General features: G+C 43.3%; 1 long non-coding RNA gene and 1 pseudogene across 1 annotated transcript; one reads left to right on the forward strand and one right to left on the reverse strand.

The window, feature by feature from the left end:
- Positions 1 to 231: 231 nt before the first annotated feature.
- Positions 232 to 16031, reverse strand: LOC129814851 (ATP-dependent RNA helicase DDX19A-like; annotated as a pseudogene).
- Positions 349 to 25327, forward strand: LOC129814852 (uncharacterized). The gene is made up of 3 exons (XR_008753364.1): positions 349 to 435; positions 23626 to 23709; positions 24123 to 25327. It is a non-coding gene; the product is annotated as an uncharacterized LOC129814852 (long non-coding RNA).
- The last annotated feature ends 450 nt before the right edge of the window (positions 25328 to 25777 follow it).

Consider the following 25777-nt stretch of genomic DNA (forward strand, 5'->3'; position numbering starts at 1 on the left):
ATTTATGATTGTGAATGTGCACCAGACGGCAACAAGATCGTATTGTACAGCAATTTCATCAGGTAACATACAAAGCCGGTAAGAGGTGGTTAGAATAGGATGTGGAGGCCAAATGTCTGTGTAACCAATAGCGTCAGAGTCCCGACTGTGGGAACAAACAGTCTGTCCCACGTTTGGGTAAACAAGAAAGTTCATAGTCAACAAAGCATGCAGGAGTCATGAGGCAAATAGCAAAATGCACAAGAACATTTTTTAATATATAACGACCTCGGGCTAGCCATTGTAAGGTCAAGGTCACTTTCCCCAACAGTGCGTGTGTGCTGGAGGCGAGAGAAAGCTCGGGAGAGAGACGGGAAGTGTGGTGGAGACGGGCCAGGGCAGACGGTGAACAGATCACCAGGCGGAATCCAAGCAGCAGTGCAGCAGGCAACGGGAGTAAGTATCATCCATTTGGGAGAAGCTTTTATTTCTGCAGGCAGATTTCTTGTAGAAAATGTCAGTGGGTGGTCTCTGAACAACGGGAGTTGGCTTCAAAGACCTCTGGATTTGGGTTGGGCAGGTAGAGTTACTCGTGCCACTTGTTGGGCCCAAAGGCCTCGACTCCTCTCACCTCAGTGCTAATTGAAGTTGTATCTGGTCTGTCCTAGCAAGCCTGGCAGCCTTAACTCAGCATTCAGTCCCCACAAAGTAAAATATATCATTGTAAAGTACTTCATTTTTCTTCTTCTCGGGTTTCAAAATAGAATCAGACCAAACACTACTCAGTTCCAGGTTGGATGGTGTCCTCGGGTCTCTGCTGTATAGCTTGAAAAAAGGAATCCTTGGTAGCATTAATCCCTCCAGGTAATTTTGTCCAAAATTAGGTTGTTGGTTTGGAGTTCTGATCTGGAGCAAAGGCCATGCTGTGGAGGGTAGCATCCTTCATATGTCCCTGCCGAAAAATCCAAGTTTATCTAACTCCAAATCGATCCTTTTGTAAAAAACATTGAAAAATGCGAGAGCTCACATGCAGCCATCTCTCTCTCTCCCTTCTCACTGCTGACTGCAGGAACATCCACCAGAGCTGTTGCCAGAGCATTGAATGTTAATTTCTCTACCATAAGCCACCTCCAACTCATTGGCTGGGCCTGGCTCCCCAGTGGGTGGACCAATGCCCTCCCAGGCCCAACCATGCCCAGTCATGTGTAATCCAGATTAGGGCCTAATGAATGTATTTCAATTGACTGACTTCCTCATACAAACTGTAACTCAGTAAAATCTTTGAAATTGTTGCATTTATATTTTTTATTTAACTGTACTTTATGGGATAAAAAAAAGTTGTAAAAGTTATGTTTTCTCCATATCCCTAACTATCAGAGGTTGTGATTTGAACACTTTACTGTACTAGAGGCACAATGAATGGTTGATACACGTTTGCATATACTCCTGAACCCAACAATCACCAAAGTAGCTTTGTAAAACCTCTCAAAACACATTATTTCACTCTTTGTGCTACTTATCAGCATTCTTGTTTTCATTGCAAAGCATTCACATATAACAAAAATCTTAAAGCAATCAGCTCATTTTCCTGATTATGCACTATGCTTCCCTGGAGATCTCATTCATATTAGTGACCAGGGACTGGGTTAAAAAGGTCCAATGCAGCCATTTTACCCTAATACCAAATCCTTTCTGGGAAACAATAAAGTGTCTTACTGTGATGGGTGCACATTTTGTTTTTTTGCCCAAGCACTACAGATTCAAATAACCAACTCATCATCATCATCATCATCAAGCGTTGATTATTTGAATCAGCTGTGTATTGCTTGGGCATAAAACATTAAAAGTGCACCTGGGGACAGGGTTTGAGAAACCCTGGTCTGAGTTGAGGAAAAACTGTAAATTAGATGTTATTAACAGAGAGGGTTGGAACTCTTTAAAATGGGTCTATTAACTCATTTGCCGTATGGTGAAAACTACATCGCACAAAAACAGGCTGTAATTTCAGGTAGTCTTTCCAAAAGGCTCTTACACTAAAAAGGCATTAACGTTTCCACAATTTTATTCCAACCTCAGGGTGGAAATATTATAAAACACAGGAATATCACAACTGCACTGGGCCTTCATACAAAAATCTCTGTAAATTGATAGCACTTGTTTCCACTCCACCAAAAGTAATGCATGAACTGGGAAGACACCGGTAGTACAAGTAACATTTCATTTGCATAATAAAAAAAAAGGCTAAGCTCAATCCATTGTGCTCCAAGCCTACCATTGTAGCATGGCATTACAATGCACACTTAGACAATATTCCCTAATATTACAGACTTTATTTATTAAGAAATACAAAGAGTGAAACCAGTACATTTCAGAGACTTATTAAAAATACCAGAGATAAACATTTCCACCAGATGTAAACATTATAGCCGTGTTTGTGGCTCTTGCTCTACTTCTCGCCAACTTGAAAATAAAACGATAAAACACTGTAGGAGTACAGTCAGTGTGGGGTTGGGGGGCGGAGGAGGAGTCTGAGGGGGTTGGTGTGGCAGGTAAGAGGGGGGCTAAGGCTGTAGCAGTCAGGTTGTAGACGTACACACTCTCTTTTCAGCTAGCAATTTTTTCAAATCTCATCCAGATCATCTGTGTCCAGCTTCTCAATTTTCTTATCTGTGGATGATGGGTCATTCTAAAGACTATTGTCTTATGCAGAGAAATATAACATATTATTGTTTTTCCTCAAAAGAAAATGGATGACTAGCTAAACTGGATAAACCTCTGCCGTGGACATAATAAGTAGTCTGAAGTTATTTTGATCTTGGTTGATAATTCATTATTTCAGTGTCATATAGCATGCAGAAATTAATATAGAGAAATATTGCACTTACTGAAGTGATCCTGGATCTTGTTGAGGACATTCATGCTGAACTTGCTGTCCACCATGTTGATGGCCAATCCCCTCTTCCCAAAATGACCTGTGCGGCCAATCCGGTGCAGGTACGTCTCATTGTCTGGGTTACCGTCTCTGTCAACCGGCAGGTCAAAGTTTATCACCACGAAAACCTGCTCCACGTCGATACCTGGAGGGAAGGTCAGAAAGACAGATGAGAAAGGGTGGATGGACAGATCATTTGGCGCCGACAGATAGGGCTGCTGTGCTTCTAGCGCTTAGGAAACTTTGCAGTATTTCGTTTTTTGGGGTGTTATTTCTTACATTATTAGCCCAGATTTTTTTTGGTGTGTTATTACATACAGCCGGAAATAACTTATGGATATCAGAGCGGCGGCTACTGACCATAATTACGACAAGGAATATGACTTTCCCAAATCAGATCCTTTGTTAGTATCCTCCAGGGCAATTGAACTGATTCCAGAAGCTGACCAAAAACACAGCCGGCAGCGGAGAGATACTCGGAGTGGACTTCTAGTCCGACTCAGGAGGTGCACATACCACCCACCGCTTCTGAGTATATTACTCGCTAATGTTCATTCTCTGGATAATAAAGTTGACGAGCTCAGGGCGAGGTGTAATAACAGAGGAACTCAAGTCCTTCTGTTCACCCGACCGTATTACCTCCCAAAATAATTATCTTTGGTTAGGGTCACAGCCATGCATATTCCCCCCCAAGCCGATACCACGACGGCCCTCAACTTCACTGGACTTTATGCAAACTGGAAACTACATATCCTGAGGCCGCATTTATTGTAGCTGGTGATTTTAACAAAGCAAATCTGAGAAAAACGCTACAGAAGTTCTATCAACACAATGACTGCAGTACACAAGCTGTTAAAACACTCAACCGCTGCTACTCCAACTTCTGGGATGCCTACAAGGCCCGACCTCCCTTCGGCAAATCTGATCACGAGTCCATTTTGCTCCTCCCTTCCTATAGGCAGAAACTCAAAACAGGAAGCACCTGTGCTAAGGTCTATTCAACGCTGGTCTGACCAATCGGAATCAACGCTTCAAGATTGTTTCGATTCTGCAGACTGGAGTTCTGGGTAGCCTCTGAGAATAACATTGCCGACCACACTGATACGGTTGGTGAGTTCATCAGGAAGTGTATAGGAGATGTTGTTCCCACTGTGACTATTAAAACCTACCCTAACCAGAAACCGTGGATAGATGGCAGCATTCGGGCATAACTGGAAGTGCGAACCATCGCATTAAACCATGGCAAGGTGACTGGGAATATGACCGAATACAAACAGTGTAGTTATTCCCTCTGAAAGGCAATCAAACTGTCAAAACGTCAGTATAGATGCAAAGTGGAGTCGCAATTCAACGGCTCAGACACGAGACCCCGACATCTTGCGTCTGGACAAGCTAAACAACTTCGCCCGCTTTGAGAATAACACAGTGCCACCAACGCGGCCCACTACCAAGGACTGTGGGCTCTCCTCCGTGGCTGACGTGAGTGAGACTGGAATATGTTCCGCCATTCTTTCGATGGCATTGAGGATTACACCACATAAGTCATTGGCTTCATCAATAAGTGCATCGATGACGTCGTCCCCACAGTGGCCATACGTACATACCCCAACCAGACACCATGGATTACAGGCAACATCCGCACTGAGCTAAAGGGTAGAGCTGATGCTTTCAAGGAGCGGGACTCTAACCCGGAAGCCTATAAGAAAACCCACTATGCCCTCGACGAACCATCAAACAGGCAAAGCTTCAATACAGGACAAAAGTTTCATCGTACTACACCGGCTCAGACGCTCGTCGGATGTGGCAGGGCTCGCGAACTATTACAGACTACAAAGGGAAGCACAGCCGTGAGCTGCCCAGTGACACGAGCCTACCAAACGAGCTAAATTACTTCTATGCTCACTTCGAGGCTAACACTGAAGCATGCATGAGAGCTTAAGCTGTTCCGGACGACTGTGTGATCATGCTCTCAGTAGCCGAAGTGAGTAAGACCTTTAAACAGGTCAAGATTCACAAGGCCAGACGGATTACCAGAACGTGTACTACGAGCATGCGCTGACCAACTGGCAAGTGTCTTCACTGACATTTTCAACCTGTTCCTGATCGAGTCTGTAATACCAACATGTTTCAAGCAGACCACAAGTCCCTGTGCCCAAGAACACTAAGGAAACCTGCATAAATGACAACCGACCCGTAGCATTCACATCTGTAGCCATGAAGGGCTTTGAAAGTCTGGTCATGGCTCACATCAACACCATTATCCCAGAAACACTAGACCCACTCCAATTTGCATATCGCCCCAACTGATGATGCAATCTCTATTGCACTCCACACTGCCCTTTCCCACCTGGACAAAAGGAACACCTATGTGAGCATGCAACACCATAGCGCCCTCAAAGCTCATCACTAAGCTAAGGACCCTGGGATTAAACACCTCCCTCTGCAACTGGATCCTGGACTTCCTGATGGGCCGCCCCCCAGGTGGTAAGGGTAGGTAACAGCACATATGCCATGCTGAATCTCAACACAGGGGCCCCTCAGGGGTGCATGCTCAGTCCTCTCGTGTACTCCCTGTTCACCATGACTGCATGGCCAGGCACAACTCCAACACCATCATTAAGTTTGTGAATGACAACAGTGGTAGGCCTGATCACAGACAACGATGAGACAGCCTATAGGGAGGTCAGAGACCTGGTCGTGTGGTGCCAGAACAACCTCTCCCTCAACGTGATTGGAGACAAAGGAGATGATTGTGCACTACAGGAAAAGGAGGACCGAGCACGCCCACATTCTCATGGACGGGGCTATAGTGGAACAGGTTGAGAGCTTCAAGTTCCTTGGTGTCCACGTCAACAACAAATTATCATGGTCCAAACACACCAAGACAGTCGTGAAGAGGGCACGACAAAGCCTATTCCCCCTCAGGAGACTGAAAAGATTTGGCATGGGTCCTCAGATCCTCAAAAGGGTCTAGAGCTGCACCATCGAGAGCATCCTGACCGGTTGCGTCAAAGCCTGGTATGGCAACTGCTCGGCCTCCGACCGCAAGGCACTACAGAGGGTAGTGCACACGGGACAGTACATCACTGGTGCCAAGCTTCCTGCCATCCAGGACCTCTATACCAGGGGGTGTCAGAGGAAGGCCCTATTATGTCAAAGACTCCAGCCACCCTAGTCATAGACTGTTCTCTCGGCTACCGCACGGCAAGCGGTACCGGAGTGCCAAGTCTAGGTCCAAAAGGCTTCTTAACAGCTCCTTCCCCCAAGCCATAAGACTCCTGAACAGCTAATCAAAGGGCTATCCAGACCCCTCTTTTACACTGCTGCTACTCTGTTTATTATCTATGCATAGTCACTAACTCTACCTACATGTATATATTACCTCAACTAACCGGTGCCCCCGCACATTGACTCTGTACCGGTACCCCCTGTATATAGCCTCGCTACTGTTATTTTACTGCTGCCGTTTAATTATTTGTTACTTTATTTTCTATTTATCACTTAGTTTTTTGTTAACTTCTTAAAGCATTGTTGGTTAAGTTAAGGTCTTGTAAGTAAGCATTTCACTGTGAGGTCTACTACACCTGTTGTATTCAGGTGCATGTGACAAATACAATTTGATTTAAAAACGTATGTGACACATTTTGATTTGAACATTTTACAAAGGTAGTGTACACAATAGTTCCCCAAGTAGAGATTGATTCATTACACAGGTCTGTCTACTACAGCCATGTGCAGGAGTCAGAGTTGCTCTTGTATGACTACCTTAACTGAAAGTCTTTCTCTAAAAGAGCTCTCAGGTCTATGTGTTCTGATGCATGTCTGTATTGTCCCTGAGTGAGTCCTATACTGTAGACAATTTCCACTGGGGTCAATACAGATCATTCAATACAGTTAAATGCATTCAAAGCTCCCGTTAGTATGGTTGGTTGCGTAACCTCTGGCGCAGACGTTGGTGGTGACCAGGACCTTCTCCTTTCCTTCTCTGAAGCGGTTGATGACAGCAGCTCTCTGCTCCACCTGCATCTCCCCACTGAGCAGCGCCACCTGGTGGCCCTCCCGGGACAGCTCACCTGCTAGCCAGCCCGCCATCTTCCTTGTCTGAGGGAGAAGGGGGGACAGAAGGGGGATAAAGTATACTGAGAGGAGCACCACATACGAAATCAACCCCCTACCCACTTGAAACCACTCCCCTAGCCCCCTGTGTAGATCTGAGTTGATCAAATAGGTATAAGCAATATGGTAATTAATACTGCTTACACTATTAAAAACATGTTCAGATTTAAAGCTTGGCAGTTGAGATTGAAAATGTCCTGATATTCCACATCTCTTATCTGAGAAGAAATAAAATATAGTGTGTGTGTGTTTGAGATCGACTACACTGCAGACCAACTGCTCCGAATCACTGATCTACAAATCACCTTGCTTCCCAAATACCTACTCATTACGTGATCGTGATTAGTGATTCTGCACCTGCAACCGTCCAGATTACTCGCCCCCGAATAACTCGTCTAACTCACATGACAGAAGATCATGGCCTGAGCGATGGTGATGGCCCCGTAGATGTTGCAGAGGGCCACAAACCTCTCCTCTTTGCCGTTACAGAGGACGTAGTACTGCTTGATGGTGTCCAGCGTCTCCACTTCCCTCTTCAGCTTGATGATGTTGGGGTCTGGGACGATGCGCCGGGCAAAGTTCCACACAGTCTCCTCGAATGTGGCAGAGAACAGGAGCATCTGACACTGTTTGGGTAGCATCCTAAAATACAGAGCGAGAGAGGGGGGGGGAACGGGGTCAGTGTGGTGTTTTTTTAGGCAACATCCTTAAACACAGAGGGAAGAGGGGATCTGTGTGCGTGCGCGTGTACCTTTGAAAGCGAATGCTCTGGTCTTGGTGTCCCTGTGTAGCAATCAGGACATCAGCCTCATCCAGGACAAACACTTTAATCTTCTTGGGGGTCGATGAATTTAAACTTCAGACACCAGTCCAGCATGGTGCCTGGCGTCCCAATCACTACCTGCTCCTGGAGCTGGGTGCCTCTTTGCACTGTGGGGGGGGGGGGGGGGGGGGAGAGAGAGATCACCCTTTTCTCACTACAGTGCTAACCCAAACCAAACTGTGGGTCTGGTATTTAGGTGAGACTTGCGAAGCAAAAGTCCCGACTTTAGCCCTTAGTCGTACTACTTCTTATTCTTCCGCTGGCTACTCCTCTTACACCGTTTAAGCTAGAAACGCCATTCTAACTTTATAAATGTGTAATCTGGGTTAGGTTGCTTGCGTACAACTTTTTGATTCGCATACATCATTTGCATTCATCTTTCATAATTTGTCTTTCTTTTGGTCCATCCATTCACTTTAAAAATGGGACTTTTTTCCCCCCCAACGCAAAAGCAGGGGTAGTAAACTACTCTTTGAGAAAGTCCAGTGACACAAATTTACTAGGTGGCAAAGGTCCGGGGTTGACATCGTCCTTAATCGGCACAGCGTAGTAAGACAGTTGTCGACATGTTGTTATATAAAAATGTACATTAAATGAGACTAAGCATTTGAATTAATTACAACTTCCTTTTGAATGTAAACGTGCAACATTGCTAAAGAATAAAAGTGGTTGCATAATTGTTTATGCAAAAAGTGTACATGGGCCTTGAATTAAAAAAAAATATATATTTAAAAAAAATAAATTGCATGTATTCTGGAGAAGGAGAGTTGAACAGAAATAATAATCTGAAAGCCAATCTGAACGTCACTGTGGGCCATGCATTATTCACGTAGAAGTCACTCTGGGCCTTTCCATTGCATAAGTGAGAGAAATTACACTGTCTCCTGCCAATGCTTTGAACTTTTGCACAAAAGTGTGAGAGCAACTCAAGACACTGGAGAAGGTGTTCATTGGTGCTGTATTTGTTTTTAAAAGAAGTTCATTGTGGAGATGACTGATTCACAGCTGTATGTGGAGCCAAACACGGTCAGGTTGTGTAATGCCAGTTTCTTGAGAACAGGGACATCAGCTGCAGGCAGCATCTTTCCCCAAAAAGTTACAAAGTCAATCACCAGCCTGCTCCTTCAAAGACACATTTTCTTGCAGCTCAATCAACTCCATTTGCAGTGATGCAACATCTACCAATCTGAAGACCTGTTTTGCTTCTTCTGACAACTTTGTCATATTTGTGACCAAGAAGTGCTTCTGGATGAGCAGCAGCAGTTCTCTTCCAATAGTGAAGTCATCAAAGCGAGCCATGAAGTTTTCCATCAGCTTCTGGATGAAATCAACATGGTTGGGAACATCTTTGTCTCCCTGCATTTACACCAGAAGATTTGGGAAGTGGACAAGTTCTCCCTGGAGATCATTCTTGAAAATTCTTCCAATTTCTTCTGGAAAGCCCGGACTGCTGTTATATCATACACTGTGTCGTCCCATCCCTGCAGATTAACATTCAGTTGATTAAAGGAGTGATGTAATGTCTGTCAAAAATGCAACTGTTTCCATCTTCTCCTCATCTTCCAAAAACTGAGTTGCCTGGTCACGCTTTTGATCCGAGTAAAACGAAAGCTTTGATTTCCTTCCCAAATGGCCCACAAGCGTTCCAAAACCCTGCCGTTGCTGAGCCATCTGACATTGTGCAGTAGTAAGTCCTCAAAACTGGCATTGGCCTCTGTCAGAATGCCTCGCAGCAGTTGATGTTTCTCTCAAAATGTTGATCAGTTTAATCATCGTTGTCATGACCTCAGAATATTATTATTTTCCCAGACTGGCACATAGGACAGATTGATGGATGATGCAGTGATATGTCAGGTCAGGGTGGTCCTCTTTCAAATGTGCAACCAGTCCCCCTCATTCTTCCTATCATGGCTGGAGCGTCATCTGTGGTGATGGAGACCACGGACTTCAGATCCATCCCCCGTTTTGTCATTCTCCCTTTGATGGCCTCATGGGATATCCTCTCCCCGTGTCTGTGCTTCTAGATTTGTTAAGCCCAACAGCTCCTCACAGAATTCCTTCTTTGTTTCGTTATGAAATGTAACAAACACCAGAAGCTGGGCATAATCAGTGTCATCTGTTGATTTATCCACAGCTAATGAAATGCATGTTGCATTTTGAATGGCCTCAGTTGTGAGGTTAAATCTTCAGCTAATATTTCAGTTCTCCTCATTGTTGTGGAATCTGACAGTGGGATCTGTTTGATCTTATCCCTGAGCTCGTCTTTTTGTTGACCTTCAAGCAAGGTGTCAGCAACTTTACACATGCATTATTTTACCATCTCAGTGTCTTAACATGTTTTTTTGGTGTTTTCCCAAAACCCAAGCTATCCTCAGTGAAAACTCCATGGCACATTGTTGGGCTGTCAGGGAACTGACACGGACTTTAGTGAACATCTCATATTGGGATTTGAGTTGGTTAATCTTGTTTGTTCTCACCTCTGTGTTCAGGGGATACATCTGATCCTATTTACTATGTCTGGTGTCATAATGGTGCTTAACATTGGGACTTTTCACAAGGGCTAAGGACTCACTGCATCAGGCACATATGTGTTAGTTTTGTGCTAGTTGGAGAATGAATACATGCTGTTCCATCCAATTGTCTTTGAAAATACGGTTTTCAGAGTGAACCTTTATTTTTTTTACAAGCTGTATTAACAAAGATACTGGTAACTAAGTTTCTTCTATCTGTGATTATAACAGTTGAACCACGGTCAAAACTTGGTTTCTTTCTGCCTGCTTATCCCAAGGTTCCGCAGAGGATATTTGGATTGACGTGATTGCGTAAGACGCGGTTTCTTGTATTTGCATATAACTACGCGATTGGATTAGACGGGGCACTAGTAGTAGGTGGCCGTTGCTTCGAGAGAGAGCAAGAAAGAGAGGTTGCGGAGTTAGAGTGCTGCACCCGGTAGATTTTTTAAAAGCTGTCTAAAAATAATTTATTAACTTTATGTAACAAAATGCGATGTGGTCCGGTCCGGATTGACCCTTCTCTGGGCCCGGACCCGGATCGCGGTCCACCAGTTGAGTTTGGCTCTTCTAAAACTTCCCATTGTGACATCACTAACATACACTGTAAACAATGTCCCTTTTGACACATCAGCTACTTTGACCACTTTGCAATCAACTTAGACAAAAAGTTAAAGCATATGAAATCTTCCTGTATTTCTCTGCTATACAAATCTGAAATATTAACAGAATTATCTGACACCAATAAAACTTTACAGCTGTTTAAGTAACTGAAACCAACAACATTTTATCTAACTTTTTATAAACAACACCTTATGACCATTTCCCCAACAAGTTAGACAAAAAGTTAGAGGGTATGACATCTTCGTATATATTTCTTTCAAATCTGTTTGGAGAACAAAACTATATCAGCTGCGGATCTAACGATACATCTGTTTTAGGAAACTGCATTAACACATGTATTTTGACCACTCTCCCAACAAGTCAGACAAAGACTTAAGAGTATGGAATCTTCATATTCAAATCTGGTTTGAAGAAAAAATTATTCTACCAATAAAAAAAAAAAAAAGTTAGCTGTTTGTAGGAGTTTAGAGTGACAAAAAAAAAGCTAGCTAACAGCTCTCTTATGTCTCATCATTATGCAGCCCAAACAGAGCTGTTGCTATGGATACTCACACAAATTTAGAGGGTATGACATCTTGGTCTATTTCTGTGCTATTAAAATCTGGAACAGAATCTAGAACATAATTATTCTACCAATAACAGCAGTTTGTCAGAGTTTCGAGTGACGAAAAGCAGTTCGCTAACACCTCTCTCATGTCGCTTCATTGAGTAAAGCAAATTGCACCGTTGCTATGCATATCAATGCATTTCGGACGGCAAAAAGGTCCATACACGAGAAAAAATATATATACAATTCTCGACCTCTCCTCTTTCACCATCAACTCCAAACCAACGCTGAGACATTCAGACTGACTTGACTTAGATTGCTTGTCAAAAGAATTTTGATACTATACACACTTTTGAACTAAAACCATTTTAAATGTGCATAAATTAACCTGGATTTTTATTTTATACTTGCATTTTGCAACCTTTTTTAAGAGACAGTAAAGGACTAAGTAACACACTTACGTTTGTTTCCTCTGATGGCGTAGACTAGTTTGACCTCTGAGTAGTACTTCCCCATCTGCTCAATGACCTTCCCTGTCTGTAGGGCCAGCTCATAAGTGGGAGACACACACAGACACTAGGGGAGAGGAGAGAGGAAGGTGTTAGATAAAAATGGCATTAAACATCTCACCTACTAATGCCCAAAATATGCCACTATGAACAATGGAGACACACCCATGCAGTCTTGCGCCTTTACACCTGGGTCATGTTCATTAGGCACATTTGGACGTACTACCTGGAACTGTGTCTACTAATGAATATGGTAGGTCAGGGTTCAGAGTTCAGGGTTCAGAGGTCAGACTCACCTGAGGAAACTTGTTGTTGGGGTCGACGTGATTGAGCATGGTCAGGACGAAAGCAGCCGCCTTCCCCGTCCCCGACTGAGACTGGGCTATCAGGTTCTGTGGGCTGGCAGCCGCGAGAGCACGGGACAGATCAACAAAAAGAGTAGTCGCCAGAAGAGAGGAGAGAGAGAGCTTGACGATCGTTTAATGGCCATGCAGAGGTAAAATGAAAATGTATTAAACGGGGATGAGCAAGATAGAGTGACGGAGGTAGACTCTTGGTAATGATCTCATGTTTTAACTCAAATCTAGAGGAAGCTCTCTGTAAACTCACGGTTCTGCGAGCATCAAGGGTAAAGCGTTCTCTTGGATTTTGGAGGGGCGGTTGAAGCCCATGGCCTATACTCCCTGAAGCAGCTGAGGTTTACTGTGAGGACGGGACGGGGAAAGGACACAGTTCTGTATTAAAGGCCGAGTGCAGTCAAAAACATGATTTTCTTCTGTTTTATATATTTCCACACTATGAGGTTGGAATAGTTCTGTGAAATTGTGAAATTGATAATGCACTTTTAGTGTAAGAGCGGTTTGAAAACCCTGCATGAAATTTCAGGCTGTTTTGGTGGGATGGAGTTTTCGCCTGCTAGCGACATTACCAGGCATTACCAGTCTGCGTTTCAAACACCCTTGTCCACTTACCGTCGCCTTATGCCCTTGGGGGAATCCCCACGGCCATATTTGTCTTCGGTCCAAATGATTTGCCAAGCAAGGGAAATTTGCAGCGTAAGCCCCTCAGCCCTCATTTTTTAAATGGAGTTTGCGATTGTACAATTATGTCCACTTCGGGGCCTGAAACGCCCCATAATTCAATTTGCGATGATTGTACATCCGCTAAGAAAAGTCACCAAAACATAAAACTTCAATGTCAATATGGAGTCAACACAAAAGTGTAAGTAAAAACGAATGTAAATAAGTTTGAAATTGTGCTACTAATGCACAAACACGTCTCGTAAAAGTAATGATGTTTTTGTTAGGTTAGCTTTTGGAAATTGTAGAAATAAAACATTTTCCTTCTTCAGAAGTAGCTAGGCAGGCTAACGTTAGTTAGCTATTTAATTTGCTAGCTATCATACAGTAAGCGTATATTAATAATTGTATAGTTAATATAAGTAGACATGCAATCATAATTGACTGTAGCGCATATAAAGCACCCACAAGCTATCGGTGGTTGAAAACACAATCGTCGCAGGACGAACGAGTGACAAATTAATTCCTTCCTCCCTCCCTCGCCCCTTGCCCTGCAAGTGTAAACTCGTCAGACGTCATGTTACGTCATCAGAAGTGTCCACTTAATTTGAGGGCTGAGGGGAGAGGGTGTGTCTGTTAAGTGTTTGGAATGCAACCAATGAGTTTCAAACCTAGTTAAGGTTACATATCCCTCCATTAGGCTCGTCCAATTAGGTCCCTCCCTCAGACCACTCCAAGACAGTCTTAAAGTTATAAAGTTATTGCTTGAGAAATTGCTCATTGCTAAGCAGATTTGCTTATTTTTTACAATTTTAATTGAAAACAATCACAGTAAGGTACTTAATTGTTACCCAGAAATTATTTGACAGAGATAAAAAAAAAAAAGTCTGCATTGGCGCTTTAAAGAGAGAAAAGGAGACAGGGCAACATGGGAAAAACACATTGGTTGTGTTCAATAAGACTCGCAATGGAAAATGTTTGAAAATATTTTGCAACAGTGAGCAAAAACATATTTTTTGGGGGAGGGGGGGACACAAGTTCATTTCAGGTATTCCGTGCCCGTTTGTCTGTTTCCTTCCATTTGATGCCTAATAAACACGACCCCTGTATGTGCACTCTTGACCGTCTATAGCTGGACAGTTTGTAACATTACTTACAGCCGCAGCTCCTCATTTGATTTTACGGAGTAGAGTGGAGATTTAGGATCCCGCTGAAGGACCTCTACTTGATTGGTTGTGTTCACTAGATTACTGCGTATCAACTTATTCAACAACGACTGTGCCGCCTTGTCATCTAAGGAACATGAAATACACCAGAAGAGATGTCAGTTTGGACAAGTTGAAGAATGGAGCAGTACTTTGACAACATTGAACATTTCCATGAACATCTGATCATTGAAGGCAACCCGGGCTTTCTGTCAAAGTAAGCATACTATAAATAAGTAGCAGTATTCCGTGAGGCCAAGCTGTAATGGTCTGTTGTCTTGGTTGTGCCCACCTTTGTCATCTTCCTCCTCTGTTTTGTTTCCCCTCGCCTCCTTCCATCTTTGCAGGCGTTGAAGCACTTGCTGCTGCGGTTGTTGTCGTGCCTGTGTGGGTTCAATATGTTATTTGTTAGCTTGTATTCTCAGGACAAAGTATACATTTTAAAAGAAAATATGTTTATAGACCTGAGAGGCTGAGAAGTTACATCTTACCATTTTCCTCATGCTTGTCTTTGATTTGCAGGCTACCAATCTAGGGAAACAAAAACCTTGACTGTTGCAGGAATTTTGATTATGTTGTTACTTCAGGTGCACACTTTCAATTACAAACAAAGACTGATTGCTGGCTTTGACTTAGTTCTCGAGAACCCATTGGAGTCATGAGAAGGGCTAACTTTGACTCAGACAACTGACAGCCAAGTGCACTGACAGGTCGACGAGTGGGTAAACACCAACCACTATTCACACACGCATGCCCGGCCACTTAGGAATCGTCAGCTCCCTGGACAGGTGACATGCTCATGAACATGTCGCGAGAAGCAATAATTGAAATCTAGTACGAAATCAAATTGTGTGTAATAAGCGTAATGTCATGCAATACCATCAAAACAACCACTTGTTACTAGTTGATCTGGCTAGCCAAGTTAGAATGTTAGCTCACTTGGTTAACTAGCTAGCGTTGGTCATCATGATGTTGATCGGTTTTAGGTTTGAGGGAGTCTGAGTCATGCATTCAATGTTCATTGCTTACAATACATTTAGGTAAGTTGCCATGATTAGACAAAATGGATAGACAGAGGACGCGGTAGCTAGATAACTAGACGAAGCATAGGCAGATGGACTAACATTTCGTCAAAGCGCAGTTCGGCTAGTGCTTACCGATTCCGCCGCGGCTTCTTGTTCGTCCAGAGCCTGGGCCCAGGAGTCCGTTGCCATGATGTCAGCTGTTGTTCAGTCACACTCGTGCTCTTCTCACCACCGGATTCCCTCTAGTTTCAACACCGAACAGACAACTGAGCTAGGAAAGTGTTTCCAAAGTCTGAAAAATAAACGAATTGTACAATGACGTGACGCGATTCGGCTCCAGATGGTTTCCACTAGTTACCACAGCCACAAAGTCAACATCGATTTTTGGTCTTAAATCACGGTTAGTTTTAAAATCAAATTTTAAGAAAAGTATTTGTAGAAATATGCGGGTTGTATGACTTTGTGTCAGTGGTAACTAGTGATGACCACTCTGGAATGCACCTGTACGTCCGTAAAAAGGTCTGGATGGAGAATGAGCCAAGAGCGAGCAAAATAGTTCCTCCCAACACCCAACTGGCACAAAAACGTGCATTCAAAACGCTTTAATTCTATGTTGTGCATTTACAGGAAATCGCACTTTCGGAATAATATTATTGTATTTCCAACGGAGTTTTAGACATTTTCTCAGTATATGCCGATGCGTTCAATAAATAAAAAAATCTGCCGTAAAAATGTTTTCACAATATGAAATACTTTACTCAACCTTTAGATGTCGCCCTAAACATCCTGTCTTGGAAAACTGGGATAGTGGTTGCGTTCAAGTCATTTCATAGATTTTAGGGAACAGTTTCAAACTATTTGCAATGAAGATGAAGACTTCGGCAGTAGGAATCCATTCATAGTTCATGTAATGGCTGTCCAGTTATTTATAGACAGTCTATGGAATTGTGTTCTGAATTTACTCTTGTCACATCGCTGGATGCAAGCAAGCCCAACGCCCTGACCCACATAAGCACAGGGCACCTAAAGACCCTGTTCTCTCTCTCTCTCTCTCTCTCTCTCACACACACACTCTCACTCTCTCTCTGTGTCTGTCTCTTTCTCTCTCTCACATACACTTTCACTTTCTCTCTCTCTCTCTCTCTCTCACTCTCTCTCTCTCTCTCTCTCTCTCTCTCTCTCTCTCTCTCTCTCTCTCTCTCTCTCTCTCTCACACACACTCTCACTCTCTCTCTCTGTGTGCATGTGTTTGTGTGTCCAGCTGCATTGTCCAGACACAGCATTGATTAAACCCACAGAGAGCCAGAGGTCACCTCTCTGAAGCTTGACTTCCCTGCGGCTACTGCTGCTGCTTCATTACATGCAGAATTGATTTAACACCTTGCTTGGTCTAGTTCCGCTGGGATGGATGGACAGAGAGCGAGAGAGAGACGGGATGAAAGATGGATGACGAGAGAGAGAGAGAGTGAAAGAGAAAGAGAGAGAGGGGGATGGATGGATGGATGGATAGATAGAAAGAGAGAAAGATAGAGAAGAGGGAGATGTATATGATGACAGTGGCTTTGGATTGTGTGGAGGAAGACCATATTGATCATTGTTCCCATGTCACTTGTCGATAGTGATCATCAGTGCATGTTGAGGTATCAGAGGAGGTGTGTGTGGGGACTTTCAGAGCTTTAGTTTGGAGATACATTTATCAAGGCTTTAAAATGAGTCTGAGTTTATTGTTGCCTTACAAACGGCGGCTGCGCTAGAGGAGGTATCCATGGCAACCGAACGTGTAAAAGTAAGGTTTAAGGTCCCCCGAGAATTTTGGAAGAAAAAAGAAGAAGAGCAACATATAATCACATCAATGAAACTCAATGGCGTGTCTGTGTGTATATATTTTGCTTTCTTTTTTTTTACCAACAAGCAGATTTGGGGTCCATTACAATTTAGTTTTCAATTCCAATTCAATTCTTGAATTCACTCATGAAGTCGAGTATTGACGTTGAATTCAATTCGACCTTCAACAGTCTTCAAGTTTTGGAATTGGAATTGAATTGGAATTGTAAAAACATTTCATCTTTGGATTTGAATTGAATTGGAATTCAATATTTTTTACATTTACAAGTTAATGGAATTAATGTACTTAGTATCAAACATTTACTGCAGGATTTGCTTTAAATCATTTTATTTCTATATTTCAAGTATAGCTAGGCAGTCTAAACAGTGATACGATCAGCCTGAGAGAATTGGAATTTGTAGAATTGTTGGGGATAATATTGAATTGGGAATTTCATTATTGGAATTGACCTAACATTGGAATTGAGAGGAATGGAATTATCTCTGAATTCAAACACTGACCTTGAATTTGAATTTAATTAAATTGAATTCACAGGGAGAAGGAATTTATTTTGAATTTAATTTGTGGAATTAACCACAACCATACTTACAAGACTTACCAATGCACCACATCATCTACATATATCTAGTAGACTGTGTTTGCCATTACTGCAGGTACCAAACCATTGTCAATGTGACAACTATAGAGATACGGTAGATATAGTTGTATATTTGACAATACATTGTTTTCACAAATGTTGACCTTCAAGCCTGTGTCTCTTCACTCAGATGCACTTTGGCTAAATCAATTTGACAGTTTTATTTTTTACCAGTGTCGAAGTCACATATTTTTACAGGTACCAAACCATGGCCAATATGGCAATAATACCATGATTAGGTTCCTTCACATCCAGATCCAGTCTTTACTGTTTCCTCAGTCTCATTGTGAAGGTGCTTGGCTGTTCGTTTGTCTGCTAATGAATGAGATCAAAGGGAGGCTGAACCTGTAAACTGGTTGCAGGTCCCTGTGGTCAGATAGCAGGGATTAAAGAAGAATCTCCTCCTCAGTCCTCATTTGCATCCCAAGTGGTACCCTATTCCCTATGGGCCCTGGTTAAAAGTAGTGCACTATATAAGGGATAGGGTGCCATTTGGGACCCTCTACTGCTCTGTTCCTGGAAGACATTAACATGCAGTCCATGCCCCCCGTCTCTCTTCCTCTATTTCTCTGTCTCCCTCTCTCTGTGCATCTCTCTCTCTTTCTATTTCTCTCTGCCTCCCTCAGAAAACATGCACACCCACGCCAGAATTAAAATGGTGATGCAGCAGTTGTTTTCTGTCTTAGAGAGAGAGAGAGACGGAGAAAGAGAGGTAGAGAAAGAGAGTGAGAAAAAGAGAGAGAGATCAAGGCTGGTTGTTATTCTAGAGGCTTAGTGAGAGAAGTGAGCGGTGCATACTGGACATCACTACGGAATTACAATGGCTATACAACATCCCATAATAGAAGCATGTATTAGTTAGGGTTTTCACCACTATTCTTCACTGGGATGCATAGAGCATTGTTGCACACAGAAATGCATTGGATAGACTGGACATGCATATCTGTCCCAGATGATAGGGAGTCATTAGTTACATTCCAAATGCCTTCTCTCTATCTGCTACGTACTTCTGAATGAGGATGTGTCCCACAGTGAATACTAAGCATGTTCTTGGTTTACCCGACTGAGTGGCTTCTTGAACATGGGAGCACTACTACAGTCCTTGAGGGCCGCTGTGTCTGCTATGTTTCACTTCTCCCTTTGGCAGTATTTTGGGTTATTCGTAGCATTAATGGGTAAGATAGGTGCCAGGAACAAGAGGGAAACCAGCTAGTTGATCATCCCTGGGTTAGTGGTTATCCGTCTTGCATTGGAACAAACTATTCCAGAACGAATGTAAAAATAAAAAGGAAAATACAGTAGTTCTGGGGTTATGCAATGGCTAGTTGTCTAATTTAGAGGGTTCTAGTAATGTCCAAGCAAAACGAGACTGCAGGCTGGAGTCTCAGGGGTGAACTGGGCTATAGTTTCCCCCAATAGCTGGATCATGCCATAACTCATGGGGACCAAATAGTTGCAGGTTCTTTAAAAACATTCAAGGTTGCTTTAACCTAGACCTAGTCCAAGTTGATGCTGTTAATGCTCCCTGCCTTGCTTTGTTTGTCAGGTTCATGGCCCCGCTTCAATGTCCTCCATCACTCAACAATTTTTAATTCCCTAATCATTTATTGATACTATACTGACAATCAAATTGCATATCAATAATGTAGAGCAGGGGTGTCAAACTCATTCCACGGGCCTAGTATAGGCGGGCCTTTGGTTTTTCCTTTCAATTAAGTCTTAGACAACCAGGTGAGTTCTTTACTAATTAGTGACCGCAATTCATCCATCAAGTACAAGGGAGGAGAGAAAATCCGCAGACACTCGGCCCTCCGTGGAATGAGTTTGACGCGTGATGTGGAGGGTTCCGTGTAGTCGTATAGCCGTGTTGGTTCAAAATGCTTGTGCCTGTTGTGCTCATCCATGCTTGCAGACTTTGGTTACGTCCCAAATGGCACCCTATTCCCTTATATAGTGCACTACTTTTGAATTATGTAGGGCAGGGCAGGGTTTCCCAAACCCCTGGGTGCACGTTTAGTTTTTTGCCCTAGCACTACACTACCCTAGCTGATTCACATAATGAAAGAGTGATGATGAGTTGGTTATTTGAATCAGCTGTGTAGCGCTAGGGCAAAAAAACAAAACATGCAACCAATTGGGGCCCAGGGAAAACCTTATGTAGGGAATGGTGTGCCACTTGGGATGCAGCCGTACAGTACAGTGAGCTATGTTTAGTTGCATGTGGTCTGTGGAAATCGCATGATTGTTATCTATCTGTGTAACAGTTTAACTTTAGTATGTCCCCTCGCCCCGACCCGGGCGCGAACCAGGGACCCTCTGCACACATCAACAACAGTCACCCACGAAGCATCGTTACCCATCGCTCCACAAAAGCCGCGGCCCTTGCCACTACTTCAAGGTCTCAAAGCGAGTGACGTCACCGATTGAAACACTATGAGCGCACCACCGCTAACTAGCTAGCCATTTCACATCGGTTACATCTGCATCACTGAACTGAAGAGGAGACGAGCAGCAGCATGTAGCATCTAGAGCACGACAAAATGTCTGTTGTCATTCTCGAATTTGTTTTTTTATTTTTGCAAGAGTGAATGATATATCGCCTTGTGAAAGGGAGAAATGATACAAACCCCAAGCGACAAGTCATAATACAAAGAACTGATACAATTGACTAAAAGTGAAGTAAAACCAGAGCAACCATGACCAAGATTACATATTGAGAAATAGCAAAATGTTGTATCTAAAAACATGTAATATGTACATGTAACAGTATAACTTTACGTCGTCCCCTCGACACGGGCGCGAACCTGGGACTTTCTGCACACATCAACAACGGTCGCCCACGGAGCATCGTTACCCATCGCTCCACAAAGGCCGCGGCCCTTGCAGAGCAAGGGGCAACCCTACTTAATGTCTCAGAGCAAGTGACGTAACTGATTGAAATGCTACTAGCGCGCACCCGCTAACTAGCTAGCCATTTCACATCCGTTACATACAGTATCTTAGTAGATGTACACTGTCCTTGGATCATGTCTCATCATCTATTTAAAGGTAGATTTGGGGATATGATGTAGATGCAGAAAGTAAACAGCACCGTGGGTCAATTTCCGCCACAACCAAGAGAGTTGAAGCGCTTTTTTGGTCCCCTTGCGACCACGCTGTAACAGCGTAAAGTGGACCCATGCGCAGATACTGTGGGTGACTGTGAGAGAGCGAAGTCTTGCATCTCGCTCATCTCAATCTCTCCGGTGCTGCTCGTGGCAATGACATTTCGCTGAGGCTAACTTTAATTCAATATTCGGGCTCCTCTTTATTTCATGTTGTATTGTATGCAAATGCACCATTGCATTGTTATTCTCCAACTCCACAGAGGACAACCAGCAACAACAGTTGGCAACGTGTGCTAATTTCATCCACATGATATACAACAACAACAAAAAAATCTCTAACGCCTCACTGTCCTGTGTGTTTTGGCGCAAGCCAATCACGCATGTAGGACAAATTAAGTGACCAATGGCGGATTTCCACCTAGGTCACCATGTTTTATTCAGGAAGCTCGGCACGCGTACACAGTTACATGCCATTTCGCCCCGGGGCCCTTATACACAATCCCTGATTTGAGTACGTCCCAAAATGGCACCCTAGTCACTATATAGTGCACTACTTTGGACTAGAGCCCTATGGGTGAAAATGATGTCCATGCATGAGGCCAGAAAGCATTCCGTTTTTTTTGTGTGGTGTTGTTGTGTAGCAAGCAGCCTGGTTTGGATTTTGCTGATTGGGGGTGGGGATTTGGGAGTGGGTGGTGGTGGAGTGCGCCGCTCAATGCAGGGGAGAATACAATCTGTGTGTGTGTTGGTGTGTGTCTGTGATGGCAGCTAACTGTAACTTGTTGCTGAGAAAGAGGGACAGAGGGAAAGAGGGACAGAGAGGAGATGCATGATGCATATGATTCCTTATGCATGTTGGATGGACACCTCCACTACCATTCAAAAGTTTGGGGGCCACTTAGAAATGTCCTTGTTTTTGAAAGAAAAGCTTTTTTTTTTTTTGTCCATTAAAATAACATCAAATTGATCCGAAATACAGTGTAGACATTGTTAATGTTGTAAATGGCTATTGTAGCTGGAAACGGATGATTTGTAATGGAATATCTACACAGGCGTAGTGATCGGCGACCCACTATCAGCAACCGTCGCTCCTGTGACCCATTGGCACGTTGCGTTCGCTAATCCAAGTTGATCATTTTAAAAGGCCAATTGATCATTAGAAAACCCTTTTGCAACTATGTTAGCACAGCTGAAAACTGTAGTGCTGATTGAAGAAGCAATAAAACTGACCCGTCTTAATGTCAACAATGAAGAGGCGACTCTGGGATGCTGGCCTTCTAGGCAGAGTTGCAAAGACAAATACACATCTCAGACTGGCCAATAAAAAGAACAGATTAAGATGGGCAAAAGAACACAGGAACTCTGCCAAGAAGGCCAGCATCCCAGAGTTTCCTCTTCACTGTTTTTTTATTTTACCTTTAATAATTAACTAGGCAACTCAGTTAAGAACACATTTCTTATTTTCAATGACAGCCTAAGAACAGTGGGTTAACTGCCTTGTTCAGGGGCAGAACGGCATATTTTTACATTGTCAGCTCGGGGATTCAATCTTGCAACCTTTGGGTTACAAGTCCAATGCTCTAACCACTAGGCTAGCTGCCGCTCCAACTGCTGATGTTGAGACTGATGTTTTGCGGGTACTATTTATGAAGCTGCCAGTTGAGGACTTGTGAGGCGTCTGTTTCTCAAACTAGACACTCTATTGTACTTGTCCTCTTGCTCATTTGTGCACCGGGGCCTCCCACTCCTCTTTCTATTCTGGTTAGAGCCAGTTTGCGCTGTTCTGTGAAGGGAGTAGTACACAGCGTTGTACGAGATCTTCAGTTTCTTGGCAATTTCTCGCATGGAATAGCCTTCATTTCTCAGAACAAGAATAGACTGACGAGTTTCAGAAGAATTTTTTTTGTTTCTGGCCATTTTGAGCCTGTAATCGAACCCACAAATGCTGATGCTCCAGATACTCAACTAGTCTAAAGAAGGCCACTTTTATTGCTTCTTAATCAGAGCACAGCTGAAAACTGAGTTAACATAATCGCAAAAGGGTTTTCTAATGATCAATTTGCCTTTTACAATGATAAACTTGGATTAGCTAACACAACGTGCCATTGGAACACAGGGGTGATGGTTGCTGATAAATAATAATGGGCCTCTGTAGATATTTCATAAAAAATCAGCCGTTTCCAGCTACAATAGTCATTTATATTAACAATGTCTACACGGTATTTCTGATCAATTTGATGTTATCTTAGTGACCCCAAACTTTCGAACGTTAGTGTATGTCCATGCATATGTTCACGTGAAAGAGCAACTAAGACATGGTGTGAAGTCTGTCACACACAGATCAATACAGACATCTCTCCTTAAACTCCCAGAACATTGTATTATGCTAAAAGATATATACTGTACACAGTATCTAAAAAGGATTGACGAGTGCATGGGGATGGATGGAAAGCGATCAAGCAGCACAGTGTGAAAAAGGAATCTCTGAGAGCTCACAAGGAGAGGTGGAGACAGAGGGAGCAATGGAGAGATGGAAAAGGGAGATGGGAGAGACAGAGGGGGGAATAGAGAGGGGGAGGAGAGGGGGGAGAAAGGCCATTTCGTGATGAGACATGTAGTGTTACGACAGCATTATTGTTACTGTGAAATTAAGTTGGTTCATTAACATCTGCTCATGATGATGATGCCACATGCACCAAAATCGGGCATGCTAAAAAAAATCCTCTCCTCTTCTCTCCTCTCGCAGTCAGTCGTTTCCCTCCAAAGGCTTCGCAGCAACAAAGCAACAGTATGAGAGAGCCTGGCAATGGTTGCCATGGCAACCATCCTGGTAGGTCTGAACCGACCGTTTCGCTCTGGTTGTCTGGCGCACGTTTCAACATATTGAGCCTCTGCTCTCTCTGTTTCTCTCTCTCTCTACATCTTCCTCGCCATCTCCCTCTGTCTTCCTATCTTTCCTCCCGTCTCTCTTTCTCTCGCTCTTTCTCTCCCGTCTATCTTTCTCTCCCTGTCTACTTTGCTCTCCCCACCTCCTCCTGTGAGCTCACAGATTTCTTGGAAAACGGCACGTTGTTTGACAATAATACAGATTGGTCTCCATCTGTCTGTCTCTTTCTCTCTCACTTCTGATCTAATGATATTGTTCAGTTTCATCTGCTAAAATAAAGGTGTGAGGAGGAGGAGGAGGAGGAGGAGGGGGCGTCAGGCATGAGGCAGAAACGTGTACTGGGTCTTTGGTTTCAGATTGGGAGCTGGCGCAGTAGGCTACCAGAGAAAGAAGGAAACGTGGGAAGAAGATGAAGTCGTGGATCAAAGTCTTGTTGAGTCATGTCATCTTCACTTCCTGCTGTGACTGAAGTTGGTAGCATATAGATTTCAAAACAGGTATCACGTCCTAAGCTCAACTCTATTTTGGAATCTACCTGTGACAGAAACATGTAAAAACCCTGAACACAAACATAGCAATCTATTTTCATATCCTACAAAAACATAATTTTTTTAAACTGGCCGGCTACTGTGAATAAAACACAACAGAAAAACAATTTCCAACAGTAGCTAGGTTTCCATCCAATTGGCGACAGATTTTCAAGTGACTATTCTATAATCTGCATAAAGAAAATATGTGCATTTTCCCACCAGTGGTACACTACATGGCCAAAAGTATGTAGACTCCTGCTTGTCAAACATCTTATTCCAAAATCATGGGCATTAATATGGAGTTAATCCCGCGTTTGCTGCTATAACAGCCTCCACTCTTCTGTTAAGGCTTTCCACTAGATGTTGGAACATTGCTGCAGGGACTTGCTTCCATTCAGACACAAGAGCATTAGTGAGGTTGGGCACTGATGTTGGGAGATTAGGCTTGGCTCGCAGTCGGCGTTCCAATTCATCCCAAAGCTGTTCAATGGGGTTGAGGTCAAGGCTCTGTGCAGGCCAGTCAAGTTCTTCCACACCGATCTCGACAAACCATTTCTGTATGAACCTCGCTTTGTGCATGCGGGCATTGTCATGCTGAAACAGGAAAGGGCCTTCCCCAAACAGTTGCCACAAAGTTGGAAACACAGAATCATCTCTAGAATGTCAATGTATGCTGTAGCGTTAAGATTTCCCTTCACTGGAACTAAGGGGCCTAGCCCGAATCATGAAAACCAGCCCCAGACCATTGAAAAGGTGGCATCCTTTGACAGTGCCACATTGAAAGTCACTGAGCTCTTCATTAAGGCCATTCTACTGCCAATGTTTGTCTATAGAGATTTGAATGACTGTGTGCTCAATTTTATACACCTGTCAGCAACGGGTGTGTCTGAAATAGTGTCCACGCACTTTTGAATACATAGTGTACATTTCCACCTCATGCGGATTAAATAGCATTGCATGATAAAGTAGTACACACAAAATGTACTTTTTCGCTTAAGTTTTCATGTACCGAATAAAAATCTAAAGTTCAATGTGTTTCCATCGCATTTTCAGCTCTACCGATAGTTGTGTCACAAAAACTGTTTACATTGAATAGCAAATGTGAACACTCTGGGATTGGCAGCTGTGTTCTAGTCAACATCTCGCAGATACAGTGGGGGGGTAGGCTGTGCGGTTTGGCTAGTCTACATAATGAGATTACTATGGATAAACAACAGTCGAGCGTTGATCATCATGTCATGTCATCATTGATATTTACAGGGAAGCAGCATTAAACTCATCACCGTGCACTTTCACTACCCTATGAAGTCCATCATGACCATTTCCCCGAGTCGCAGTGGGAGGACCATACACCATATCATTGTGTGACTCCAAATTGACTTTGATATGATGGTTATTATATCGATATTTAAGGCGTTTCCACCGCCATTTCCCGCATGACACATTTTACCGACACAAAAAGATACCATGTCGAACGAACA

The sequence above is a fragment of the Salvelinus fontinalis genome, chromosome 18 (genome assembly GCF_029448725.1).
Source record: "Salvelinus fontinalis isolate EN_2023a chromosome 18, ASM2944872v1, whole genome shotgun sequence".
NCBI classification, from domain to species: Eukaryota; Metazoa; Chordata; class Actinopteri; order Salmoniformes; family Salmonidae; genus Salvelinus; species Salvelinus fontinalis.